The sequence below is a fragment of the Varroa jacobsoni genome, unplaced genomic scaffold (assembly GCF_002532875.2).
Source record: "Varroa jacobsoni isolate VJ856 unplaced genomic scaffold, vjacob_1.0 scaffold_1449, whole genome shotgun sequence".
In the NCBI taxonomy this organism is placed as follows: domain Eukaryota; kingdom Metazoa; phylum Arthropoda; class Arachnida; order Mesostigmata; family Varroidae; genus Varroa; species Varroa jacobsoni.
The window spans coordinates 196,903-223,433 of NW_019214351.1; the positions used below are offsets into that span (position 1 = coordinate 196,903).

The window sequence follows — 26,531 nt, forward strand, 5'->3', positions numbered from 1 at the left end:
TTTTCAATCCGGCGTGCAAAGTTACAAATATGACTATATGTACCAAAACTTTACATACAATGAACGTGTACCTTGCTTTATAAGTCTATTTCACATTCATTGGATAGATAAATTTCATATTTATTTGCAGAGCTGCCTGCACAGCTATAGGAAAAACCGCCATAACTCTAACGGCGTATAGCTGCTTTCAGACCGCAGGCACGATTGTATATAAATCCTGCTTCACAACAGTGTGTTGCTTTTTTTCTCTTGTTTTATTTACTGTTTTACGCATTCGACCATTAAATTGTGTGCAATATGCTAGTTTAAATATCCTTGAGGTAACGGTTGTATGGCTTGCATGTTAAGATTAATCTAGAGCAACATACTATTTTTTGCTGACCTAGCATGAACCTTGTTGAGTGTATTGGTCTTATTTGCCCCAACTGTCGATCACGAATCTAAAGCTCCTTCAGTTCTGTTGCTAATTCCTCAACAACTTTTGTCTTTATAATCGAAAGACAAAACTAATACCAGATTGTGTGTCGGTTAATTTAATCGTCACGGTTAATTTATACCACAACAAGAGGTAAACGAAGACGCGGCAGCGGACCACTACTCGCTTTTTGCTGGGGCTCCGTCATTGTCTAACCCTGTAAGACCACTAATAGTTACACATGCACGTTTCTCCTGTTAATGTGTCGTGGATTGGTTCCTTCGAATTTAGGTAGACTCTGACTTTCGTAAACGGAGCGGAATGCGAACTGATGGAATAAGAAGTGGAATGTTCTAACTATGTAGTATTTCATAGTAGATTTACCATGTGTCATCTGTTGGTCAGCTCATGATTGGTAAACGCTCAGCACTATCAAATACGAGTTAGTTAGAAAAGCGAAATTCAAGCAGCTCAAGAAACTACCCAACGGGGCGGAAGTAAGACCCAAACATTGATTTTCGGGGCGTATAACCCTTTCGAGCCCAGCTTAGAGAGAACCGCTTGTACGAACCGTGTTCCCCACTGTTAGATTGTACTGCTTTACAAGAGACAGCAATCGCTGCTGATTTATGTCTTACCCGCCCTTCATGACTTTAGGGGTTAGGACTTAAGGCGTTAATTACTAGCGTAACATGCAGCCTCATCAGCGTGCCGAATCTAGCTTCAACGGTCAATAGGTATAATTCGAGCTGTTCTCTGGCCAGTTCGAAATATCTGACACAGGACCTTTTTGCGTATACGTATATTTTTTCTTAAATTTTAATTTCACAGCATCTTATGTAACAATAGGCATGCGTCTCATTGGGTTCACGTTCAATCGATTCTGTAACGTTAATCCAATGAGATGTGATTTTACTGTTGCCCGATAATTTCAAAAGGTTTAAAGATAAAGATGTCGACTATATAGCTCTGTTAAAGTTTAAAATACAAATATTTGACGGAACTCTTCATTATTTGTAGATCGGGGCGCCTTTGGCTGAACATGCATCAATGCCAGAGTCACCACCGTGCCAAGAATAGGTTTTTAATGGACGCTAATTATACGTGTAGCATCTTTGGACACATTCTCAGTATTTACGAACTATCTATATAAAAGCGAGGCACATCGAAGTAGCTGACTATTGCTGTTTTCTAAACGAGCTTATGCGATCTTGGCACGAGTGTATTGTGATTCTTATAATATGCCGAGCGACGTACCATCCGGAAGACCTAATTCTCAGTTAGTCTACTCGCGTTAACTCTGTCATCCAATCGCTGAAAATCGCCTATAGCTTAAATCTTTCGCAAAAATGTCTCGGCTAGAAAAAGTTGCGCCCGCAGAAAGCCAGCGTATAGAATATCCCGTTCACAATACAATTGTCCTTCGACGAATTTATTGGCGCCAGCACTTTCCAGGAAGGTCTTACGCAAGCGAGAGCTCTGTCCTTGTTTATGGAGATATTATAGAAATAGTAAGGTAATCGGACGCATACATGTACCTACTGCGTTTCATTCCAACGATATGTCAAAGGATCACAGTTTGCATACATTGGCTATTCGCTGCATTTGTAACTGTATGCAGTTTGTTGATATTAGGGTAATCCACCGGAATGGCTGATCAGGGTCGAAAAGTTGTGACGTTAAATATTCCAACGCTGTTTCGGCAACGCGAAAACTTTTCGTATACCAACAAACCGCGCGCAGCTAAAAATATCCCATGTTAACAATGTACGAGCAACGTGAACTCACGCATAATGCTTCCGTGAAGTTCCCTATGGTGACTTCAAAGCAAATTACAAAGGGTACCAACCTCCATCTAATTTCAGGCTCGCAACCAGCATTCCAGTGAACGAAGTAAATGTATACGCAATAATAACAGTCCATATATGAGGTAATTTTTCGTGAGTGGGGACAGAGAGCGGGTTAAGTTAAGGCTGACCTTCTTTACGTTATGTCTGAATCGATGCCGACTACTTCCACGCAGCAGTACAGCATTGAACTATCTGTACGGAACAATTCCACTCGAATAAATTGATTTATATGATTTAATAATAAAGTTGCAGCCCATTTGCTGTTACAGGCTAGACAGCAATCGAAGACTAAGCCTGATAAGTTGCTAGCCCCGCAGGACTATTTTGCCCACAGCTTCACTGCGTAAATCTATTGATTATGCAGAAGAACGTGTATGTTAAATATGATCGAAAGCGATGCCGATATTCGGACGTGACACGGAAAACGTCGAAAAAAATATGTCTGTTATCACCAAAGTCTTCACCTCGTAGACGATTCAAAAGTCCGTGCAAATATTTTCATGCGAAAGTCAGACTTACAGGCGAGGTGCATTGAGTACATGAAGAAGACTGACGTTTAATAATGAAGAGTTGAGGCCATATAGAGTCTTTTGAAATTCGTTCCCTGAGGAAATTTTCTGATATAAGTGTCGATTGTTGATCTTCTTAAGCATGCTCTCCGATACAATAGCGTATAGGCTGTGTCCAATCACAGGAACCGGACGCAATAGTAAGTAAATTACACACAAATACATCACATTATATTTGCTTCAATTACATTTGCAGCTCCGTCTACAAAATGATCAATTTCTGTATGGGCCCCACCGCACGTTATCTTTCTTTATCACTGAAATTTTAAAAATGCCATTTGTCAAATAAATCATCAAGAAAATAATTTTCAAGAATTTCATTTTGCTAGCTAGGCAGTAACTAGGCTAAAGCGAATTTTACAAGCGGGACAAAAAAAATTACTAATTTTTATACGGAGGCAAAAGCCTTACGATCCGGAAAAGAGAGGACTGAATAAAAGCGAAGGGCAGACGAGTTTACAGTTACTAATTAGCAAAAAAATACGCAGAGAGCGGTTATTACAATTCGGCTGTTATTACCATAGCGTGTATAGAACAGCCCTTGCCGTATTAAAAGTAAAGAGTTCAACGATGATGTTCATACGGAGAAATCTTACATAGATCCACAATAATGACGTGCGTCTATTCACTACTGATTCTTTTTAATATAAACAAAAAAACTCTTTATGACTCGAAAAGTACGCCTTTTTCGAGATTCGAGCGAGATACTCCAATCTTTCTAAGTTAAACGAGGTCCACAAAAACTAACAACTTCCTTGTTTGCCTAAAATCAACGGTTAACGTTACTAGCAGTTTTCACGCGGCCTTTGAAAAGCCGACGAAAGTCTTAACTTAACAAACAAGAAGATCTTCAATAGCGTTTATATTTAAAAAGCTCGACAATCCACCAAAATTGACTAGAAACAGTCTTCGAAACATTTATATCCTTGATATAGAAATTAACAGCCGTTCTAGAAAGAAAAGTGTTGATCGGTGATCGATGATCGGGTCGTCCAGATTAGCTTCAGCAGTTAGCCTTCTTGCACCTTTCGAACTTCTTGGCCATTTGGGCCTTCGCACATTTGGGATCTTTGGCCTGCTACCAACCTGAAATCGAATTCTATTGGGATTTTTGTAATTCTACTGAAATGTGACATATTTGAACGACACTCTAACCACTTTAAGCCTACCAATATCACAGTTGCTATCAAAAATTAGTTGCACATTTAAGAAGGAATGCATTTAAAACGACCAGTTAGTGGATCAGGTCCTAAATTGAAGATTTTATATGCAGTTAAAACTGTATGATGGTTAGGTTTGATAAATATGACTGCTACCTCTAGCACTTACTCGATTAGATCCAGTCCCGGCAATAAAGAATAAACATTTCTCAACTCTGCACCACTCTGTGATCATGTATAACACGATTTTATTCCGAAACTCATTGTCCTTTATTGTTCCTTTAACTCAAACCTAATAAGTTTCCCACTGTTAACATATTGGATGTTTAACATTTCATATAAAGTTATTGACATAAAAGTCGTGCGTGTTCCTAGAAGCTGAGGACGGACAACAGTCACATGTTTATCCTGTGTGTTATACGTAGTGCCTGCGCTGTATTTGAGTACAATGTCATGGTGTTTTCTAACTCTCTGGTTCGCTCCGCACCCGCATCTATCTCCATAAATATAACAATGTAGAACAAGCAAGATGAAGGACAAGAGGTCCTTTGTGCCGTTGGCACATTGCAGACGCGTACAGCATTCAGCAGAAAGAGTTGCCAGAGCTAGATTCCCTCTTACTGTGATTATCAGGAGGAGCAGATGTAATAGCATTGGCTTGGTCAGCGCATAGTACAAACATCATTCGAATAGCATTCGTCGACAGGTGACACGACGTGCAACGCACGCAGCAAAAACGGCTCGATGCTTACTTTCTCGGTTGTGTTCTGTTCTAGCGCTTGCAGGATTAGCTGTGGGATCAATAGGACTGACTGGTTGTCCCGACGGAAGGTGTTACTGTGTCATATAAGGTAAGTAACCTAGATGCGAGTGAACACACTAGTAGAGAACAAAAGGACAGCAAAAAAGCTCAGGGAAAAACAGAAAAACGGTGGGAAGATATGGACAGATGATCTGATTGGGTGAACGTCTAAAAATGCAACCGGCATATCCTGATTAACATAAAAGGAGGAACGAGAGGCTCGAAAAAGGTCTATGGTTAGCTGCTGAAAAATATGTTTTTTTTTTACTTTTCTATCAGTTGTCGTTTAATAGCTGAGTAAAGTCGATACTGACAGTGGGACACCAAGTATATAATTTCGACTTGGTCTACGTCAAAACTTCCTATACCACAACGCTTCGTACAGCATATTCAAATATTTCTTTATTTATGATTTTGGTATCTATCGTGTTCGTACGTGGACATGAAAACCGGATATGTGGGCTGTAGCCTGCGTCCTGAATTTTTTGCAGCCTAGACATTGTCATTCTAAAGAGTGATAGGTGCGATAGAGTGGTTATGAGGACGGTCACGCCTATAGACGATTTTCCTCGACCTTACATGCTAAGCTTACTAACACAGCACCATTTACACTAGGCAAGAGGAAGATTCTAAAAGAGACGGAACAGTCGGCCGGAAGACGAAAGCCGAGGGCGGGACGAGCAGTTACAATAGGTTTTTACAAAGCCGTACCTTAATCTATGTTAAGATAAGCAGTCGTGGTACACTCGGAAGACTCAAGACATTAGCTGTACTTACCAGAATGGCGGTATCTACAGGCCGCCATGTGTTATGCGACCTAGATACAATTGTAATCCTTTCAAATGGGAGAAGACAGACTGTACACGAAGCAAGGCATTAGATACGAAGTCAGGGACTTTAACACGTAAAGAGTAAACATTTTATAAGGTTGTAGGGTTTGGATGCTACATTATAAACTCGTGGTTGGCCATATATGCGGTCTAGTGCACAGTTCACGTTAACTCTGCGAGTAAGCGGGCCAATGTTTTTATACGATTCCGCAAGTACTAAAGAGGATTAAAGAGCATCACGTAGAAATTCAATTTCATTCTTGATTGTCTCTCAACATTGTTGAGCTCCACAATGTCATGGGTAATTTGGTGGGCCGCGATAAGAAGCACTTATAATTTCTTTATCTGGGTTTTCCCGAAGCGGACATAATTGTGGTTTAGTGAAGACATTCCGTCGTCTTCGAAAGCCGGACATTAAATAGATTCACAATATTATTGTGTTTTAATATCTACTAGGCAATTGCCCAATTGGGTGATCAAATATAGTGGTGATTGGTTAGCCAAAGGGGCTTTTTCTTGAGTTTGAAGACGAAAAGAAAAGAATGCTCGTCTGGCTTCTACAGTTTCGATTTATTCTATAAAATAAAAGTGATTGTCGCCAGCACAAACAATATTTTGATTTTTTTTTATAGGCGCTTCCGGGCGTGAATAGACATAGTCTATCCATCTCACTGCCGTTATTGATTTACGTGCCTCGCCTAAGTAAAACGTTTATACTATTAAAAAAAAACTCTCTGGATGTGACGGACTTGTTCATAGAATAAGCTGTTTTAAAGCTTTACGTTACAAATATACAACAAATACCCCAATACATCATGTTATAATTGAAACAAAGCTTCAAGGGAGTATTTGTAAATGGTCAATGTGTAAATCTTTATTAAAAAAAAATATTTGTGGAAGCTAAAACTAACTAAAGCAATCACTATTTTTGCACCTTTTTGGAATTAGTTCCCCAATAAGTGGGTAGTAGATGGAAGTTGTACCCTCGTTAGGGCCACGTCAAAGGCGAGATGTAAGCGAAGGATAATATCCGCCAAAGTATACATAACATTTATGTAGTTAATAGATATAGACGGATATTTATTTGGTAAAAGCAACAACGTTTAGTTTTAGCAAATTTTGCCAAATATATTGGCCGTATTCGTACCTATGTCTAACCAAAAATATGTTTTGAAACTCTAGGCCGTTCTCTTTGGTACATACAAAACTAAATAAATATTATATATAAACAACATAAACTAAATAAATATTAAAATAATAAAATGCACTGTGAAAGCAGTAGCTTTATTTAATCGCTCTTCTTTGATACAAAATGTCCCTGGGGGGACTATTGCAGATCTTTAAGCGCGTCACCGTAGTAACTAATATGAACACGCAGCCCTCGCTAATTCCGATTTCAAGTAGTTGCTATGGCTGTTCCATAATCTGTTGGGGAAAAACTCGGGTCGGTGCACTAAGACCCGTGTACATGACAGACGTAACGGATTAACTGTTAAAAGTAAGAAAACATGTCCTATAGCAATATTAATAGTTGACAGGCTTAAATAGTCCTGTGGATGGCGTTTTAAATACCAGTATGACAATCAGCAGCGGTTTTGCAAAGATGATGAACAGACTCCAATGGAAATATCACCCCTATAATTCACGCGCCGTTTTCTCGCACTTCCTGAAGCACTTCATTTCGTCGAAGTCTATAATAGTGTCTGACGTACATGCGTACAGGTATCATGCATATATCTGCCGGCAGGCAGATCAACGAAGACTTCAGAAGTGAATATTGGCCATGAACATTGCCTGAGCAGTGATAAATGTGAACTTACATCATAAACTCCAACTTTACAGATTGAATATGAACAATTAAAAGGCTGTTGGTGCATGCTAGGCAGAATTACCACCTCGAATGTCCCCCTTTTATCAACTGTGGCTGAAGTTTATTGATCATGCTTATTTTGAAAATATGTAAGTTTTGACGTGAAAAACTTCCTTGACTGCAGATCGTGTTTTCCCTATTGGCCGTGGGCCCTGAAACACATTAAGTTAAAACATGAATGGCTTATCAGGGAAGGTTATCAGATCGTCGAATTATTAGTAATGTATGTCGAATCCAGCATAAAACTAGCATCTACCCCATGCTTCCGAATAGGTAACATTGTTGGCTGGAGGCTGATTTCACTGGGAGAAAATTGTTTCAAATCTGACATTGATCGCTGCGTGAGAATCCTGAATCCTGGATACGCTGCAGGGCTTAGAATTAACCAAATCCTACATTTAAGCCAAGATTTGAATTTTCTGCGGTGTATATATGCCTGCGATAAATCGATGTGGGCAAAATCTAGGTTTGGGTTATGTTAACTCGATTGAGTGCAATTGATGAACTGAAGTTATTATTACTAAGAAGTGACGTAAAGATGAATCTTGCTGATGGCAAGATTTGATCAACATCCAGTAACAAGCTAAATAAATATTGACCATCAACATTTTTTCCATTACGTAATGATGTCGCTTTGATTTAAACGGCGTCAGTGGTTCTTTCTTCTTGGCCTTTAAATTATGTCTCAATTTTAAAATTTGTTTCCTCCTATTGATTATCGTAACGCTTGCCTTTCGTCCATCTACAGTGTGTGCATGCGCTTGATTCTTGTCGGAGTATTTACGTATTCAAAGCACTTTTCTGACAGAAAGCTAAAACATTATCTATTTTATTTATAGTTGAGATTGTTTGCTGTCGAGCTATGCTTACTGGAATCTAAAAGCGCCTTCCACGACCTCTATGTACACCTGTACGTATGCACATAATCGTTCAGCAAATGCGGCAAGCACTGATCTCCTACTTTAGAATAGTGCGCCATTTTGTGATAATTCTTTGTACTCATACACTTTGGAATCAGAGCATATATATCTATACCGCATTCAGGATTCATTTTGGCTGGCGAGCTGCAGTACATGATAAAAAGTCGAATAATTCGATTGATTTATGGGACAAGTTTCGTCTTGGAACTAAAACGGGGGAGACAACTTGTAGAAAAACTTGGAATACTACAGGTACCACCGAGGGCCGTTGGTGTAAAAATTTTTAGTAAGGGAACAAAGAAGTCTCACAAAAAACCCCTGAGAACGTGTTGACTGCGGTGGACGCCGGTCGGTCGAAAGTGCACGAGTATTACCATCCAGCCTTAACGTCTACAAAAACATTGCATTCGTTTACCTCAAAAATTAAAGACGTTAAAAAACTATAGTTAATTCTTTAAGCAGGAATGAAAAGAGACAAGGTTAGAGATGCTCTCAGGACCTATTCTTGCATCAAATTGTGACTTGTGATAAACAGTAGTCTTCTACGTAGCCGATCACGTTAATGGATGGATGCAATTGAACGAGCAGGAAAGGCAAATATACAGCTGTAAAAGCTCATGGTATCTGTGTAATTCTTTACAGCTCCATGGTTTGTGGATTATCGGCTGGGGTGTATTGTCACTAGTTGGAGATGAATGAAAGATCAGTGAACACAGGTATATAACTCTGACCTTACATTGTTTAAATTGCAACATACGTCGAAGTTCATGTTGGCGCCAGCCTATAACTCCCAGATCAGAAAGGTGACCCCTCCGTATCGACGCCTGAAGCCTAGGAACCAGAAGACACATATTACAACGTTCGCTTCGATTCGCCAAAACCTGTAATTATAGACATGACCGATTGCAGGAAATATTACGGTGCACACACGCGATTTAAGTTCTCTAGTTAACTTTTTTCGAGTAACTAACGATGTATGTGGCTTGGCATTGTCATGGCAACGATGCTCGTCCTGTTCACTGATTCCGGTCGATTTCTTTCAATAATTTGTTGTCGATCCTAATTGTTAGTTGCTAGCATAGAGATCCGAATTAATCGCTTTGCCAGGGGACAGCTGGATCACACCAAACACGTAGCATCGCCTTCTTTAGCGTCAGTCTAGGCTTTGTCACAGGTTGCAAAGCGTGTTTTTTTTTATTTACACGTTATTGTCCTCTGTCATAAATTTGCTATCGTCCGTGATTAAGCGTTTCAGAAGTGACTTGGAGTTCTATATAATTTCGCAAATAAAAATTCAATCGATCAAACTTTTTTGTTTCAATTCATGCGACACCCAAACATCAAGCTCTCTTTGTAACCAGCTTTCTTCAGACGATTTAGAACAGCTCGTTCAGCTCCTCGGCAATATCAGAAATATTTGTAATAATTGTCTTATCTTTGTAACAATTTTATCATGTAATACTATGTAATATTCTCACTTTTCCGCAGTTGGTCGACCACTACGAGCGGAATCAAAATTTCCAAAACAAAAGCTTCGGAGTCATTTTTACCCGTTTCCTCCGATAGCGCATCTCGGCCGTAAAGGGCATAAAACTCTTATGGGCCTTGGCAGCCTTGGTGCCTTTATCATAATAAAACTGAGAATATAATGAAATAGTGTTTTTGCAAAGATTTTGCTCATCGTTGATCTGAATAAAGGTACCCCAACAATTTTAGCGCATATACTAGTGCAAAATGCCAGTTTGGAAATGACATTAAAGCTAGCCCATTGTGACTACAATGCAATTACAAAATTATCTAGTTTAAAAAATAACTGATTCTTTTAACGGTCCTATATGTTTTTTCACCGACAGAACGGATGCATGAATGTTTTTTCTCAGTCATATGAATTCTCGTCAAATTTCGTTGTCGTCGAACGCTTTTGAAAGACTATAAAAACTTCGAAGTGAGTTTAAAATGCATCGAAAGGCGTCTGACGCCAGTCAGAAAACCGTAACTGAATGCATTATCATAGGGAAATTTTTTTTGGCTCAGCTTGCAAATACCCGTTACAACAGTCACCATGTCCTATTAGGTAGGATCCATAATTTTTTTTTAGTTTGAGCCCAACTTCCTCTTAGAGTTAGAGACGGCCGGGCAGAGTGCGGAACATCCTACAGCCGCCTTCAACCTCCCTCATCATATCCCTCTACCTACAACCTGCATGCGAATAATATTCCAACGAGTGGAAGACGCATAATTGTATAACGATTTTTGCGATCCAGTGCAAACATGACATTGTACACATATCGGACGATAGGAATATTTTCAGCTTCACCAGATAGTATCTTCTATGGAAAACTGTGTCAGATGCCCTAGACTGCGGACACCTGCTGTGGACAACTATTCATCACCTGAATATTAAATATGAAATGGAAAATTTCGTCAAATATCCTCGACCGCAGGCTACGTTTGTGTTTCATAATCGTTTGTTTAAAGGAGAAATGTCGTACATCTAATACATTTTTTTTTTTTTTTAGACCTTATATCCAACTTAACTCCTACGCGGGAGCACCACAAGCCCAGTAGTTCCGGTGCATTATGTCCGCCACAGCAAGTCTCAAGCACATGTACCATATAGATTAAAAAAAATAAAAGTCACGCTCAGCAAAAATGGCGCGACCTATTTTGAAGCCACCTAAAATGAATTCCACTCTGAAGAAAAAAATTATAGACCTGAATCAGGCTGTATGATCAGAATCGTCTCGCTGTATGTAGCGGCGAGAATTCTGTTCTAACAAAGTAGCGTGCTAGTTGCTAAACTTTGGTAACAATTGAACATTTAATGGAAACCTAGCTACCCGAGTTTGCTTTATACGGGTAGTCCTCGAAAAACAGTAGCTTCGGATAGGTGTCCACAAAGGTGTGCACGTTAGTTAACGTATAGTTTCCAAGCAGTGTCTTCGTTTCCTCTCGATGCGTGCAACTGTGTATTTCAGAGAACGTCCTGGAAACCAAGAACATGTTCATCATTTCTTGCTGAAGGCTTTCTCTGCCACATATTTTTTCTAAAGGATTCAAATTGTCGTTAACTGCAAACAGCTCTTTGAGGCACTACAAAACAGGCTTGCCTCTACCAAGCGCCTGAAAAACTTATTAGAACAAAGATAGCTGAGAGCAGACAGATTCGCAAGGCGCAACATACAAGCTTACAAGTTCTAATTTAGTTTTTTCGGTTCTGGACTTTTTATACTCAGAACTTCTAGATGCGTACTACTACTTTAAGCGTACGCATTGACTACAAAAATGTACTACAAGTTTTTGCACCAGAACAGGGAAGCAGTCCCTTAGTTCAATTGAGGTGATCAATTGGACTAAAAGACATCTTTTTATTATGTATCTGAATGCTGCGAAGATCTTGCTAGTAAAAGCAATAGTGTTATATTTGTGCTATCTAAATTAAGTTAAGTTTTTTCTATGACAGATTCTGAATTGCTACAAACAGGTCAAACAGGTCGTATTGTTAACGAATGCTGTCACTACTCAAAGTAGATTTTAGGCGATCTCGCATGTTTTTTGATTTCAAGGTAAAGCTTGTGGTTTGAGAACTTACCTGAAAATATATAGACGGAAGGTACCTTTTTATAAATCAAGATGGAGTCCTTCCTGCATTGCTATCTTACTATAGCAGAGGAGATGTAATGAATGTCCCATTTACTTCTAAAAATATTCGAATGGGAGATATGCTTTCAGAAGTCAAGATGGAGTCCTTCCTGCATAACCGTCTTGCTATATCAGAGGAAAGTTCTATTTACTTCTCATTTCTCATCTGATTCATATATTTATTGTGCGTTCGTATGAATATGTTATCCTTGCGGGACTATATAGAAGAGTATGTTTTTTTATGGAATGGCAAAACTAAGAAATCCGATAAACTTGCATGTACATGCGCATGTCGCATTACGGAATTTACTAGTACGCAGGTCGCATGATAACTATTTGAGCTTGCGAGTAAATCAGTGTACATACATGGATATACTCGCCAATCGCTTGTGGCAAAGTAGATCGTGTGTTCCAGTGCCAAGGTGTGAGCTACACCTATAGCGGGTAGAACACGCTAAGAATGAGTCTGTCTACAAAGCAAACAAAAAAAGTGGCCATGCATTTATTAGAAAAACTATATTGGAGTCAATCAGGTTATCTAACGCAGTTAATTCTCTTGTCTACCTCTTGCCAAGCAGCCTTTCGCCAAGATGCTACTTAATAATTCTATATGTACAGGCTGTTTTGTATACTTCATCGCATGACAATTTTATAGTGTTCAAAGTACCGCCAGTCGTTCTAGCTTAACAGTCTTATAGGCTCGAATTAGACGTAGTACAAGCTCCATGCGTTAGCCTCATTATTATCCACTGAGTAGTGGTCATTTAAAGAGGCTCTCCAAGGTGTTCACGGCAATTTCGTGAAAAGAATAACAATACTTCTTGACAACAGTGTGCCTTTTATTTGTTTGTCATTTATGAGCCTAGCTGTCCACAATAAATTGTTTTTTAATGACAACTTTCAAAAAATCTTCATGTGAGAGTAGACAGCGGCCACCAGAAACCTACGGCGGAAAGGAAGGGGCTATCGACTGACACGTTACCGCCATTAGCGTTTGCTTGATTCCTCTGCATAGACCAGCAAACACATACGTTCTATGTCAAGCCATTGTACACTATGCAATTGTAAGTAAGATAGAGGTGCTTTACCTAGCCCAGTCCCATGTAGCTATGGCTCTTACATATATCCAGGCTTATTAGGTACACGCGTATGCGAGTAACTTCCTTTTGTTGACTACTATTTCTCCATAGCAACGCATATCTAGTATAGCAGGTTGCAGGTGTGACACGCAAAACGCGAACGAAAGAAGCCACGGAAAAAAATTCTATTTCCTGCCGATATATTATTGTTATTTATATTATTGAGAGGCTATATATAAACAAACGCGGTGACAGTCATACGATATAATAAGTTGATGATTGCTTTACAGTGGCATGAATGGTGGCTAAAGGGCGGATACTTATGAAGTGCATAGCGCTCGCTATGTTTGAGGCGGGTGCTTTAAGCAGCGTTTGCCTTTTACATGATCGTGCGGGATCATATGGTAGCGTGCTATATGAGGCCAAATTCTATTATGGAACGGGTAACGCCAAGCCACAGTCGATCTCTTCGTAACCATCTGGCTGACGGCGCCCAGATCGGTTTACAATTGGATCGTTCGATGTTGTCTGGGGCTCTATATGTGTTCTGAAGCAATAGGTATTCTACGGATATCTAATATCGATCCTTAAATAGGCCTATGCGCTAAAATTGTGCGATACATGTCAATGAATCATAGAGCTTAGCTTCTCTTCAACAAAATGATAACTATGCGACATCACAATGTAAAATCGATCTAGCCGCAGCTGGCTCGAGCAAGCTGGCAATTGTTTGATAGAAATCTGGCAAAATGATGAAAGATGGCAGAATCTAGTGTGCATTACTATAGGATCTTTGCTTCGTCGTCGTTGTACTCGAATCGTGTTAGCTTGATGAGAAGGATCGACCGCCGTTTCCTTCAAGGGTCACCTCCATGAGGACATATACGGCCAGCCAACAATTGACGTGCAAAGCCAACATTATGTTCCTAGTTCGCCAGTGCGCAAGTAAATGTTTCACGTTTGTTTTGATTGGCTTAGCCGCCGTCCGTTAGACGCGCGACAATTGAAAGGAGCACGACCTGTCACTAACGTAGCATTCAATTGATTTATCATTTAGCCCTTTTGACTCGTAACAGGCAGCATATAGGTTTGACTATACGGGAGAAATAGTTTTTGTTAGTTATCCACAAATTTAAGACAGAGCTTCGCGCTCAACGGATCTTTCTAGTCCGAGCAGGCCGTGAGAATACGTCCCTTTTACTGAATGTTCTATTAAACGATACATATGCGTCAACAAACACATACGTTTTAACAGATAGAACGCACGACTCCTGGTGATTAATAAAGCCGCGTTTTCCCATTGCGATGTCTTCTGTTGATGTTTGAATTGAGGTTTGGCGAAACCAGAATGAACGCAAGCATCATTCTGGTGTCGCCAAATGTCTGTAAGTTACTCTACCATGAGCACACTTTCAGATTCGAGTGCAGTGATCTCAATGAGTAAATTCGGCTAAGTAAAAGAAAACTCTAATCTATTTATTTAATCATGGAACCATATAATAATGTAACAATAGGTTAGCAAATCTAATCGATTCTTCCAAGACTAATATTATCATTAGAAGAGTTGTTGAGTGATACTTTTATAGTTCAGTTTACCTGCTGTCCATGTCTGTTCTCTGCGTCAGTGTATAAAGGTACGCATATGGCTAGTACTGAACTTTCTATGTTTAAATGGGTGTCAGTGTTTCTCGTTGGAGACTGAAATAAAGAGAAACAAAGTTGTGCTCGTTTAAGTTAAATAGGAGCCTTCCTTTCAGACTGAGACATGCAAATATTCTAATCTGAAGTAAAATTAAATGTACTGAAAAAAAGGCCCAGGTTCTGTTAACGCAAACTAATAATTTATCTAACGGAATCATAGGCACATAGTTGTGTGCGTGATGGCCCGTCGGCATTTAAACGAGCCACTAATATACTGTTGCAATGCTTTAAAGGCTCAGTCAGCAAATCGAAAAGAAACTTCTGCTTGCAACGATTTTAGTTAACCTTTGCATGGAGAATCTGTATATAGAATCGGCTCGAGGCACCTCGTTGAAATGCGCTAGGGAGTATTGTTCCCAGGCCTGCACAGCTAGCTAAGCTGTTGAAACCCGCAAAGAAAACTCATCAGATACCGTACTGCTATTAGCCTCTAAGGAGCTCGTTGACTCATAGGAAAAACGTGTTTGTTCGCCGTCTTCAAAAATGATAAATCGGAACGGCACTCCTCTTTTGGGGAACTGGACATTCCATGTTGAAACACTCGACTAAGTACCGACATCAGCTGAACATAGATCTTCAGGAGCATTCTTAACATTACTAAGTAGCACGCTTGTTCAGCCCCGCGCAAAACCTGTGATTGTTACAGTGCATAATTATTAGTATCATCAACGACACTCGTTCATATCGTAGTTGCTGCAGAGTAAACACAGCGTATCTAGTGCTTGTAAAACACAAGTGTTCCCTTAACATACAACGATCTCTTCATTGTATCACTCGCCAGCATTTGAAGCAAAAAGATGTATTATTATACACTAACAATACTACTGTAAAGCTATAGTCAAGCATATTGTAATGGGTTGCAGTTTCACCGCGAAGAGGTTCCTACCTAACCTAACCTTAAATCACCCAGGTCTCCTACTCGAACAGAGCGGTGCAACTTGGGTCGTAGCTTACTAAGGTAACGACACCGCAATCACCGAGCGATTTTCGCCTGCCTACGTTGATTTTCCTCTAGCCGCTCCATCAAAAGCCGCTCTAACTTCCGACGCCAACGGTCAGCACACACCGCCTTCGTGGTTGTCTGCCACAATCGAAAAACACAAATTAACCACATCTTTCCAAGCAGTACACATCCTCTCGGCCAACGTACCACGCGGCGCTGACGAAACGAATCGCCCGATGAGTATTGTTGCCATGCGAAGTTAACCTTCAGCTCTAGGCATACCTGTCCACATAATCGCTGCCTCGTTAGCGTTTCGACTTATCACTGTTCACCGGGCTGCGCAAACCGCTCGAGCGCGGTCAACCTTGCCGCTGGCGTCATGTCAGTCGCTATCAGGCCACTGTCTTGCCTTATTGAAATACCGCCTTCGATCAAATGTTTACCGATTTGCTGTTATAAGCAACCGCGGTCCCACCTGTTTTACTTACCAACCAAGTGTCCCATCGCTCGTCGGTCCTTTTTACCGGCCTCTGTAAGCGGTACCGATCCCACACCTGTTAACCGAACTCCATACTTGCATCTATCGCTTTGCGTCGCCGCTAAGGCCAGCCTAAGTTACAGTTCCTTGGCGTCAAACAAAAAGAGTCAAGGTCTTGTTATCTTCTCGTCGCCGGGGCTCATTCAAAGTACCCCGCACACGCAACGATAATTTTACTCCCGACGGTCGATCCGTCCCTTTCGCGCAATCGGTTTCGCACAGTTCTCGCACAGCTTTCAGGAAGTCATCAGCAAAATACCCTTAGTGACATCATTCACGATTAGAGCGATCACAATTCCTCGCTCGAATTGGAATAGTCTTATACGAAAGGCCTGAGAATGTCGTAGACCAAGAATCAGTAACTCTCCTGTTTCAACATATCACGCCACTTTTTTGGTATAAGGCGCTGTAGAGCGGAACGTTGATCACGACGATCATTATTCGTTACATCCGCATGCTTCCTGAGTCACAACCTTATTCTGCTCACGATCCTAACGACTGCCGCAGAGCCCTCTACCTTATTTTGTGCAGACTAAACTATCTTGACAACCACAGCCTACAATCTTGCATCATCCAGTCCAGTGTTCCAGAGACAAAAATCTAATGCCAAACCCTTTTCCGCTTAATGGTCTGCTGATTTTTTTTCATTTGCAAAACAGCAAATCATGCTCATCTGGCTGCCTGATCCTAAACAATAGTTACGATTACCGGTGCTAGCCTTTGCTCCTTCACCCAGTTCACGTTGCAGTTAGCTGCAACAAACGGGCTAAGCAAAATAGTTTTTCCGTCGTGGTACGCTGACAGTATGAAACAATACTTGTTAATATATTGTTACGAACTGTCACAAGCTCGCCGATCGGTACCAGTGATTGAGCTATATATAAACAATTTTTATTTATATTCCCTTGGTTGACCAGGGAACGCCTTTACGGCTCATGCCGCAGTCGTGCAGCAAGACCGTCAGCCAAACTGTTGTAACATTTGAAACGATCTTGTCACTTTAAGTATAAGGAGAAGCACTAATTCACTGGAAATTTTCAGCGGAGCCGAACCAAAGCCCTTGTGACGGTTACTTTGCAACAGAACTTTTCGCAGAAAGGTAAACTTTAACTGAGGGCGAAGTGACAATAATATGTTATCGTGCCTATGATAGTTTATGCCGCTACTCCTTTAGGAAAGGCACGAGACTTCGTGCAATCAAGTAGCAGAACAATGATTGTTGTGCTACAAGTATAGTTCTCAAAATGGAACGTTTTCTTCTGCCTTGTCCTTTTTAGATCAAGTCTTGCTCAGATTTCCCTCCTTCACTATTGATTCTACGTATCTGCGCACACTCCTCTGCACGACAAATATACTAGAAAAGTCTAAATCACTCATTGTTACATTATAACGGGGCGATATACTGAATACACATCTACTCACAACTGGAAGTTTGTTTTAAAATACCCACAAATTACGCCCACGGAACTAACTTAACACAAATCTTGCTTTCAACGTAATCTGTGCAGTTCTCGTACTTCGATGATGGCAACGATTGCCAAGACAGTTAAATGTTCTATGAATTCTCTGCTCGTGGTTCGGAACTAGAACTGCGCTGTCGAATGTCTGCTCCTCACTAAAAACAAAAGTTCGTTACATTTGGAAAAATCGATATTGTTTGCGCATCGATCGTTGTGGTCTCGGATTCAATGAAGGGGCAATTTTTAAAAAGGGTATCAACATCCTGAGATTTCTTCTTAACTAATATGCAGAGGGTGGAAACTGTTTTATTCGAGTACGCTCATATTGTATTCGATGTATTGGCTACTCAAAGGCAAACAAGTCTCTTATAGTGTCAGCGGACGTCGAGATACAGGTGTATTTAACTGAAGTTATTTCGCAATAGCGCATCATGAAGGACATTGTCAGTTATGGGGATTGCAAGAAGAGTCCAGTACGAAAATAATTCCACTCCTATCGGATCACTTGAGAAATCCTTTGGAGAAAAGAGTGCCCGACTCTTCTAGATCCAGCGCCTCCTAGTGGTAATTTTTTTCCCCAGCTCCACCCTCGTAAATTCCCCTACGAAACGACCACGTTCACTTATTCAAAATCGTTGGCGCTTAGCGGCAAAATGTTACGATATCACTTATCGCAAGGCGCTATGTGGTACATTAGTAAAACGTGAACGAAGGATACTTTAATGAATTGCTACAATACAGCTGGGGCTTGTTTTTGCTACGGCTTACGTAGATGTCGAAGGTTACAATGCAAGATGCAGCCACTGAGTGCTTCGCTCTTAGATTTGCTTGAGCGGGTAGGTCTCAGTATATTCTTGCTTTTTTGTTGTTGTAGTATTACTGTTGTCACCATCGCGGTCGCTATGGTTGGATGGGCAATGTAACGTCAACAACTGCAACGCTCCGTGTTCTTTCGTTCCTCCAATGTCGTCATGCGACCGACTCAGCTTGGGTTTGTCCCTTTCCCAGACTATGGTAGTCTAGAGGCTAGACCTTCTTTGCTCTCGTTCATCCTGGAGAGCCTTTGATCGCACCCCCTTTCAAAGCCCACTCTAAGCATATGCCCCGTTTGACCCACTTTCGAGCCCCAGGGAAGCCGCTGCTACCGCTACGGCTAGAGCCAACGCGGCCAGAGCCAGCAGGATCCCATTCAGTTCCCGAAACCGCACACCTTACCATTTGCGTACTGACACGGCAAAGGACTCAGTTATACTAGCGTTACCACTGTGACTCGCATAGTGAAGCAAGAGCACAACACGAGTGGCCGTCACCACCACTGAGCTGAAAGAATTCATCACCGTTGATACGTTTCCCCTACTCTTTTTGTGCGATCCATTTTCGCTACGTAATAGAGACTACACACCGTTTCAGACTTCGGTTGAAGGGCGAAAGGGGAGCCACGAGCTGCTGTAAATGTAGTCGGCTGAGAATGCCACTCAGGATGAACATACCAACTTGGTAGAATAAGAACAATTGTACATATGAGCTTTAAGAAAAAAGCGAACTCCGAACAAAAAATAAGCCTCTAGTGAATGTTTTTTTGCAAGAAAGCGTCATATTTAGTCGAATTTTAGATCAGTGTTTCAACTTACGCATAAACGTATCATACCGCTTAAAGTCACTTAAAATCAATAGATATGCCGATTTTCGTGGGTAGCTAATCTTGATGAACTGAAATTTTGAAAATCAGTGGTTCAAAATCGTGAAGTTTATATAGTTACCCTTTCGCATCTTAGTATTTGTAACTCTGTATATATATATATATATATATATATATATATATATATACATATATATGATAGAGCACACGATGGAGACACGATTCGACGAGTGAATTGTGAGCCGTATATTTTATGCCAAACAGTAGACGACTAACGGCATCGCGCTGCGCACAGTTTCTCGGAACTTTATGGCTTAAAAGATGCTGTGAAAACTGCAACGCACGTAAAAACGGATGGAAATCGCTTTTTCCTAAATGGCTGTTCTAGAATTAAATCGCCTATAATGCGTAACGATGATAATGATGATGATCTGGGATGTACACAATGACCAAATTATCTGAGGTGAAACATCAAAAACGTTTCAAGCGCGCCACACAGAGTCCTTGATAGATTATGCAAACGTTCGTGGAAGTTTGTAAAGGCAACACAAGTATAGCTTGCTTTCTGAGTCGTTCCTGAGATGCCAAAGCTTCAAAAGGATTAACCGTTGGAGTTCATCTGTACGACACAATTTACAACAGATATTGTTCTCCTCAAGACGGCCGTTAATTTTGTATATAAAAAAATCATACTTAAGAGAGAGCGTGTGGAAAATGAATGAAATTTCTGCAAGGATTCTCTAGATCTTATAACTTTATTACTATCAAGTCACAAATGCTATTCAGGTTTATAGAAAACTGTGCCCTTTCTGACGACAAATGTGTTATGCAAAAAAACGCACCAAAGACGCTTCTATCTCTTTCGTTTCGCTAGAAATTTCGACTAGAAAGAAACTACTATAATGAACGGCAGATTTGAAAATGAGATCAAACGTTAACAAAAATAGTAGTATGTACTTGGGTTGACCGTTCTTCAGTACGTGTAGGACGTTATTCCCAACCTGCCAAATGCCTAGCTAATAAACGGGTTCTTCAAAGTGTCGAACAGTAGCTAACTATGACGAATTCTTCCTTTGAAGTTAATTACTATCCCACCCTGTAACGTTTACACAGCTCTGTCCTTTTTTTTTTTACAGCTCTTCCTCTGTGCATTGATGGTCGCGTAGAAACATTAAGTACGCAGGATATGGAAACCTCATTTGATATCTGTTTCTCCGCTTATTGATATGCTTAAGTTCAGCGGGTAGTCACACTTGATTTCAGATAAGCATAACATAACATACAGATGTTTATTATCACCTTTGTGATCAAAGATAATTTTTACTATTACTACTAAGGAATAGTAACTACGTACTGCATGTCTATATACTGACACAAACGTAGCATAGATACAAGTGCATCCATACTAAAATTTTCATTCAAAAACATAATACTCAAACAGCTCACATCAGTTTCCACAAATGACTATGTTTTTCTTCGATTTAAGGACTAAGTGATCCCCCATATTGAGCCTTATGATGTCTTCTTCTCGATAGCACAACTGTGAAAAACATACTGTCGAATCGAACAGTGTCGACGACGCGCGACAAACTCTGCTAACGAGTAAAATCGTGATCCTTAACATACAGCTATAAACGCCATGTTCGACTCGAAAGCGTTCACGACGTAGACATCATACAACGATCATTCGCTTATGTGAGTGAATGAATGAATGAATTTTGAATCAGTAATGATCCTTCCGCGGGTTCATCTACGGAAATCTTATTGCGACTTTTACTTCCTCTAAATGATCAAGTTTGATCTTCATTGCAATACAGACACGTACAAAGTACATATCCGTCTACTCAGATGATCTCACTGAACTATTCAATCGGTAGTAGCGACGAGCGGTGTGTACAGAGGCCAGGGACGTAATCAGTACTAGCTAATGACTAGCACTTACTGGGAATTCCTCGTTCAATCCCCTATCCCCATTAAGAAAAACATTCAAAGATTACCAGCCTCGTTAAAGGCTGGGAAACTCATTTTGTCTCTCAATGTATCGCGCGTGTGGCCCCGAACATCTAAGGGCATCACAGACCTGTTATTGCTCTGTTTCAAAGCGTTAAACACACTTGATCCCATTTAGGAACCTCACGGAAGACAAGATTCCGTGTGTTATTTGATAGGCTAGAGTCTCGTTCGTTATCGGAATTAACCAGACAAATCACTCCATCAACTAAGAACGGCCATCCACCAAATCAAGAAAGAGCTATCAATCTCTTGGTCTTTCTAGTGTCAGGACCAGGTAAGTCCTCCCGTGTTTAGTAAAATTAAGCCGCAGGCTCCACTTCTAATGGTGCCCTTCCGTCAATTCCTTTAAGTTTCAGCTTTGCAACCATACTTCCCCCATAACCCTACTTTGGTTTCTCGTGGCCTCTTACGACTAAGTGAGAGGCCACGGGAAACCGTCGAATACGTCGAAGTGTAAATTGCTTGATTTCTTGCAGTGTTACTTAGTTGTTGCTGTGATAACTAACTTTTTAAGGTAAGTGGCAAGGTTCGTTTGCGTCGAGTAACGCTTGTTTCGTCGATCGTCCATCGAAACAAAATGTGAGACTTAGCCCTAGTAGTTCCTAAGACGTAATCTATCCTAATTGGAAGTACGATCCCGCTTTTAAATGGGTACCACGTCTAGACAGCAAGACTATACGTATTTCGGATTTTACTGAACGAGTTCTACTGCATCCAGGGCTGACTAGGTCTATAACAAGGTCTTTGCAAGAAAAAAGAGAGGTTAATTTACATAGCAACTGAAAATTCACCGATGTCTTTTTACTTATGTTCTATGAATACGATCGTTTCTGCACAAAATCGTATACCTTTTCCATCTCAGAATTCCGAAAATCTTTCTCTAAAGCTAATCACGAGAAAGGATGTAGCGCTGTTGTCGTTCTGCTGTATTTTATCGTTTTTGTGATGTATATATATTATGTTTTTGCGATATTATTATCTTGACACCCTTGTAGGCAGACATGCATAAGCGCTGAATTGGCCAGCAATATTTAACTAAAATATTGACTACCGAGTGTAGATATACATCCTACGTGACCAAGTCTCTATTAAATAATATGAACGTCGATTTAAAGATCGACTTTTACATATTTAGGGAATATACTGAAAGAGTAAGATTTTGTCTGACCTATTACGACTTTTTATTTAAATTGGTCAGGATACCATAAAAAGATCGGAGGACAATCAGTTTTTCTATTATAAGAAAACGATAGCTAGGTGAACCGGGTTAGTTGGATTCATCATAAAATTGTCAATATTGTCACATCATTGCTTGTATATCATTCTATATAGGTACCCAAGGGTTGCTTGAAAATTTCTGCGGTTACCGTAAGTTAAAGTAAGACCATCGACAGTGGAAATTGGCACGCCGTTTTACCTCGAGATAGTTCAATTCTCTATTCCTACACTGCTCACCTATATAGTCTCTTAATTACAAACATTTATTAAGCTATCTATTTCTTACTAGGTAGCTAACTTTCGCACGAAGTAGCTCTTTGTGTATTTCCATTACGAACGAATAACACGTACACATGGCCCTCAACGCGTAAATTTAAAGAGAATTCCTGAATCCAAGCCAGAGCTTGTCGTGCCCCATGAAGCATTTTGGACGCTATTAAGTTTTTGAATAGTTATAAACGAGGGCAGTCAAACAAGCAAAGTTTACTACATCACTAGCTCTATATGTGAATCTAAGCCTAATGAATGATAGTAGTGTGTTTGAACATGCTTCGTCCTCTGTACTTCTAAACGATTACTGCTAGTTTCTGCTGTGAAACTGTTTACGGCGCGAACTGCTCGATACTACGGCATACGCAGGCAGAAAAGTCATAGCAGACATTTCGGGCAACGGATAATCGAATATTTCCCTATGCTTAGAGCGGACAGCTTCGCAACGTGGCCGTGGTTTGTGTCAACATGACAATAAGTAGACCACTCTCTCGGGACAGCTCCGAAGCAGGCTACGCGAGTCCGGGATCCTTTCTCTGAGTCCATTATATTTGATCGAATCACGTGTAACACGAAGTGCCTCCTCGTACCGCTAGCGGCTAGGAAGCCAACTGAAATAGTGCGAAGCTACGTGTGAAGTTTTCGCAAGCTGAAACGAAAACAAAGACAAACAGAGTGTCCGAACCTAACCCGTTCCTTCAACTCATCGATATTTCTTTCATCTAAAAGTAGCAAAGCGGCAAGACAGTCTAATTCAGTACACCTAAAATTGAAACAGTCCCTGTTCGGAGAGACACGTCAGACTGAATACCTTTAATACGCTTAATCACTAGAGAAGAGGGGATAGAGCTATTTCTTCTGCATCGTGGGCATTTGTGGGCGCGTAAGTGCACAAATTAATGGGACTATTTACGTTTAACTTGATACTCGACGAATCTATTCAAAATAAACCAGCGAATGCTAAATATCGACACAGATAATTGTATTATGCGCTAACCTGTGTTTTAGAATATTTACTAAAATTTCGGGTCTCGTCATTCTGTGGCCAGACGAGTCGACGGCGAAACATTAGCTCGGGACGGGCAATTCTAAAATTCTAAAAACGTATAAAAAACGCGCCTTAAAAGTGCTGATCTAAGCTGTATCTACATTTCTTGTTATAAATGCATGACGTTTCACGAGTAAATTGGGCGCGTCCCTACCAAGAACGCCCCACGTGGCGCGACGTTTATTACGAGCACGAGTAATAGCACGAATTAGCCGCGTCATATACGATCGATTCATTTACTAAACGTCGAGTTTCGCCCGCCTTCTCAGGTATTCAAACTTCCATAAAATCTATTAGTAAGTTTTCTCTTGTTTGATTTGAACTTGGCCTCTGATATTATTTTCTTAGTACTCTACGCAGTCCGGCTGTTTCTTACTACTCCTGTAGCTACTGGTGCTTTCTAGTGGGGTTTTTTTTGCCACCCGTTGCTTGTTCGGGCAAATCGACATCGTCACGTTAGTTAGTTGACCGTCTGGCGCTTGATATAGCGCGAAATGGATGCTGTCACGTCCTTCTATCCGCAGGCTTCAGAGAAAGATGGCTTGCATAGACTGGTTCGGGTTTCATATTCTACTAGCAAAATCTAGTAAACGAAGTCTTCATTGACCATCACAATTTCGCAATTCAGACATAGGACATAATTAACGTAGGTAGAAACGATAGATGTTTCTATCTCACCATCGTATAAAAACACTAGAAGGTGCAGTATCTATTAAATGTTAACAGCATAATAAATATGAGCAACTTAGGTGTTACGCAAGTCAACTTTTCGTACTCGCACAACTGCCAAGGATGCATCCCGTTAAGAAACTTGTTAGCGATGATCCAGGCTGAATCGTAGCTGATGATTACAGGTGTAGATAACTGGAAAAGCGACGACGTCACCCTCTTATTATGCGTGTCACGTATCATAACGCGAAGCGCTTTTGTAACTGGTAACTTTCTGGAGCCTAATGAAAGGTGAGATGTTATATTAACCCAGTCTTCAGAAGTCTATCGATCCCTTTCATGAATGCAGTCCACCTTCTGGTCCTTTGCAGGGGCTCTTAGGTAAGCAGGTAAGCTTCTGTCAGTGTGCGGAAAACAGTACATTTTGGAGAATATGATTGACCACTCTTCCTTGCTAGCGAGAAGTTTTTCGCTCTTCTTTCGGCTTTGGCTGAAATATATCCAACAATACTGCACGCCCCTAGCGGAGCCCCACTCTTCACCTGGTAAGGATAATCTATTAAAATCTAATTAATCTATCTAAAAGAGCGCGTAAAAAATCGCCTGATAGTGGTATCCTTTTGACCTAATAGTTTTCTTCCTGAATCTACTATAGCAGGTATGTCATTTCAGTTAGCATTTTCATCAGGCCGACTAGGAGGACATCGCTCATATTCTCGTTTCCGGCGAAGGTCTATCTTGCAACGGTGTCGCTACGCTCCACTTGTCTGGCACAAGCACACAGAGGCTATGATAAATACGTTTTATTGGAAAACTGCCTGTTTGCATGATAATCTGAGAGAATCGGACCTTCAAATATCTATGTATTGCCTGAAAATATAATCGTGATGAAATCAATCAAACTATCTATGAAATATTGAAACCGTTTTGCTTTTTTAAAGATACTGTCTCCAGCTAATAATGGACTTGCTACATTTTGACGTACCGAAGGTGCACGTCATTTCAAATAAAATTCATGTTATAATTCAGCCTTGTTCAATTCAAGACTTTTACACTAAAAAACATCTAGACATTTCTCTCGAATTCCTATTAAACCTACATACTGCAGGGTATTTTTTCAAGCATACTACCCGTAAGCCCAAACCGCCTTTTTAGCCGCGAAACACTTAGAAAAAGCTATGGTACATTACGTAAAGGCAAACAAAAGCGTGCACAGGCTCCGCCCGATCCTTTATAACAGCGTGCTTTCAGAAAATACGGTTGTGCTAGCTGATATGCTGCATAGCGTAGTTTTTCCGGCATATATAGACACCTGCATGTACCATAAGAAGTCCCCGAGTTCTGATGATAAGCATATGTATATAGTTAACATAAAACCTTGTATAGCACAAACGAAATGCAAAGGCTGGAGCTTAACGCGTAATGCATAGTTTTACAGGGTAAACGTATATTATAGGTATGAGGCGTCTACTACTAGATCTTATATGTCATTTGTGCAATATAGACGTTATGCGAGCTTATTTCGTTAGTTCGAAGTAATGAGATTTGACGGCATCTAAGTGACTGGACGTTGTTCGATGTTGTGGCCCATAATCTAGGCGGAAACTAATGGCTACCAACAAATGGCAGTTGATACATTACAAGCCAGTTCTAGATATTGTAATGGCATGTACGGGTCTGTCTTTTCTTTATACAAGGCCCGAAGCACACCGCCATTGCGTGATCCCGCAAACAGCTAGCTATTCGGGAAATCTTATTTCGTTCAATGTATGCCGATATGCTTACATTTTAACAAGATACAGGAACACGGGGGTAGTTCAAGGAAAGAATAGCACAATAGAGCCTTAAAAGTAAGCTCTCCTCGAATCCATATTTTTGCATATCCATAAACGAAT

General features: G+C 40.5%; 2 long non-coding RNA genes and 2 pseudogenes across 3 annotated transcripts; 1 reads left to right on the forward strand and 3 right to left on the reverse strand.

The window, feature by feature from the left end:
* The first annotated feature begins 4,698 nt into the window (after positions 1-4,698).
* Positions 4,699-25,659, forward strand: LOC111270145 (uncharacterized). Of its 2 annotated transcripts, none has more exons than XR_002686168.1 (3): positions 4,699-4,845; positions 24,822-25,181; positions 25,309-25,659. It is a non-coding gene; the product is annotated as an uncharacterized LOC111270145 (long non-coding RNA). The 2 variants fall into 2 exon arrangements; XR_002686169.1 differs by having other exon boundaries at positions 25,008-25,181.
* Positions 6,895-16,736, reverse strand: LOC111270146 (uncharacterized). The gene is made up of 3 exons (XR_002686170.2): positions 16,270-16,736; positions 9,153-9,297; positions 6,895-7,648 (listed from the first exon to the last, which is right to left on the reverse strand). It is a non-coding gene; the product is annotated as an uncharacterized LOC111270146 (long non-coding RNA).
* On the reverse strand, positions 20,782-20,930 carry LOC147752158 (5.8S ribosomal RNA; annotated as a pseudogene).
* LOC147752159 (small subunit ribosomal RNA) lies at positions 21,154-21,807 on the reverse strand (annotated as a pseudogene; the record flags this gene model as incomplete).
* Positions 25,660-26,531: the final 872 nt, after the last annotated feature.